We start from the raw sequence: 3,074 nt of genomic DNA, 5'->3' as shown, positions 1-3,074 counted from the left end.
CGCTGTGCGCAGTAGAATTGCAGTGGGCTGACCGAAGCCAAACAGTGTTGGTTGATCCGGTGCCGCGGCATGGCTCTATTAGAGCAGAGGCAGATGAACTAGTGTTGTATGCGTCAATCTGTGGACCTGCTTGTGGTCGAATGGAACCTTTTGAAGAACTACAAAAGAAAGGGCACTGCCGTCTTCTCTTATTGTTATCTTTCCTCTCTACTTGTCAAATACATATCCGCGTGTGAGTTCTCTTTCATCATTGCATCGTTACCAGGATGTCCTTGTGTTGCTCTTCCCCTCCCTCTCTCTTTTTTTTTTTGCTCTGTGCGCGTGCGCGTCTCTCACTCTTCTCGCCCTCTCCCTCCTCACTTTGCACGTCACTAAAATTTTGTACCCTCCCTCACCTCTCCCTCTGCCCCTCTTTTTTTTTTTTCGCGCCTGTCTATCGTTTCTTTCCTGCTCCCGCTCTCTGAGCTGTTCTCTGTTATGCGTGCGCGTATGTTTTTGTGCACGCGGATGCAGCTCTGCGCGAGCAGTTTTGTGCGGGCTTGCGTGCGCGCTATGTGTGCCGAGAGCGACGAGCCTCGGCGTGCACAGCTGCCACGCTGTTTCGCCCCTTTGTTTTTGCCCTTTTCTTTGTTCTTCTTTTTGTTTCGCCACGGCTCCTGAGCGGTCCCGCTCTGAGACAGTGCTCACTGCTTCGATATCTGTGTGCTCGACGGTTTGCCACAGCAGTGCGGCGCTTCTCTGTGGCCCCTCGTTCGTGGCTGCTAGCGTCTCCATACCTTTTTCTCCAAAGGTGCGGTGGAGTTTCTGCCATTTGTTTTACGTGTATGTGCCCCACCCTGACATCTCCGCTGCACTCTTTCATCTCACGCATCCATGTCGCTGTCTGCATCACCGTAGAGGGCTGCATGCGGCCGACAGTTTTGGGCGGGAGAGAGCGCTGCTTTACCGGCAGCGAGAAAGCGATCTGCTCTGCCTCCTTCATCTCGCCCCCCCCCCCGCGTCGACTTTCTCCAAGCAGGAAGAGAAAGAGTTTCAGCAGCAGCGGCTCGAGTGACATGTGATCTTTGTGGAACCGCTGCACTTGTGCGCGTGTCTGTTTCCTTGCAGTACGTTTGATGTCGCGTGCAGGTGCGTGCCCACCACTTTCTTTTCGTTATATTCGTTCGGATGCCCACAAGCGTGACATCACGTGGCGCAAAATCGTGAGAATGCGAAGCTGAAAACTCACGCAGAGAGCCCACTTTGCAAGCATACAGTTTCGAGCAGCAGCACTGTTCACGCCGCCTGTGACTTGTCGAGCATCTATGTCCACCCGAATCGCGTACGTGTCTATCGGCTCGACAGCACGTCTGTGCTGCGTCACAGGCTCATTTGTGCCTTATTCCCCTTGATGACGAGGGGCGCAAGCGAAAACCGAATCAGGCATGAGCGTGAGGCACCCAACTCTCATCGAGCTATGCGCTCCATCTGCAGCGAGATCGCTTTCTATTCGCTCACGCATACGGACAGACATCTTCACCTCCGCCTCCTCCTCTTTCTCTCGTCTTGCGTGTGTTAACGCTCAACTCTTTTGCGCTCTATTCTTGGGTGCGTGTGGCGGCTTTCATTTGGACGGTCACGCCACTCCTCATCTCCCATACATGTACGCCCCCCAAAAGATAGCATCTGCAAGCAACTCGGCCCTTCTCTATCTCCTTCATTCATTCCCTCCTTCCATTCAGTACTTTCCTTCTCAGCTGTCTTTCTCTCTTTCACTGCTTCTTTCCCCGTTCCGGTGTCAGCGAGTGCGTTGATGCTTTTTGCTTCTCTTCGGTGATTCTCTCTCTCAGCCTTCCGCTGTCCTTCTCCTTACCGGCTCTGCCCAGACGTCGTCGTGTCTCGTCGTGTTCCAGTGGCACACAACAGTCCACAGCTCGCTTCGTCGGCCCGCCGTTGCTATCTTGTGTGCCTCCTCGATCCTCCGCGCCTTCGACGCTCGCAAGGACGCATAGCAAAGAGCAATTTACAGCCAAGGCTTAAACAGGGGCGACGACGACATCGGACGAGGGAACGTCGGCTCAGCAGAGCGAATAACGGAAAACACAAAGAATTGAACAGTGGACGAACGGGAAATAAATCAGCGGACGCAGGAGGAGAGACGAACCAACCAAACAAAAAGACCTGAGGAAGAAGGCAAACTCAGGAGGAAACGGATACGACCTTCTCAACCGGTGAGAAGGAGCACAACGAGTTCAACTCCTCATAACAGAGAGCGGAGGACGAACAGCGAAAGACATCGAACTGACGATCGATAACCTCTGTTCTCTCTCGCGGCTTCTCCCGTAACACGTATTATTTGTGCGTTTTTCTCTCCTCACTCTCTCGCTCTTTTCCAAACAGCGTCTTTTTCTTTTTAAAACCTGCTTTCAAACTCTTCTCATTTTGTTTTCTGTTTTCTTCTTGTTTTCTGTCTCTCCCCTGCCCTCGTCCCCCTTGTCCCTCCTCTCTCTCTATCTCCGCCATTCCGACCCACACTTCCTTGACCTCTCTGATCGGCATTTGTTACACGCCGCCTCTTCTCCGGTGTTCCTTCACGTTTATCTTTTTTTTCCTTCTCTTCCACTTTGGCTATTTTCTTTTTTTTTTTGCTTGCTTGTACATTTTCTTCAGTTCTTTTTTTCTCTCCTTCGCTTCCCTTCCCCTCCCTGGTGCGCGTTCTTCTGTTGTGAGGGCTCGTTCTCTTTTACTCCCTTAGACCTTCGTCACACCTTCGCTTCTTTTTTTTTTCGCCGTGGCTCTGTGCGTTCTTGTGCACCTTTTTTTTTGTAGTCGTAAAAACGTATACCCAAAATCATTCATCCTTCGCTTCCCCTCTTTCACATATTTGTATCATCCTTTCTCTCTCCCCTCTGCCTGTCGTTTTTCTTCCTTTACGAAGCAAAAAAGAAAAAAGAAAACAGACACACAAGGGGAAAAACGCCGATAACCAAAACCGAAAACAAGTACACATCGCCCTTCTTTTTCTTTCCTTTTCCCCCTTCCCTCTCTCCTCCTCCCCTTTCTCACACCCAAAAAAAAAAAAAAAACAGCTGTTG

Source organism: Leishmania donovani, chromosome 18, assembly GCF_000227135.1.
Source record: "Leishmania donovani BPK282A1 complete genome, chromosome 18".
Classification (NCBI taxonomy): domain Eukaryota; phylum Euglenozoa; class Kinetoplastea; order Trypanosomatida; family Trypanosomatidae; genus Leishmania; species Leishmania donovani.
Note: the sequence above shows the minus strand (reverse complement) of the source record.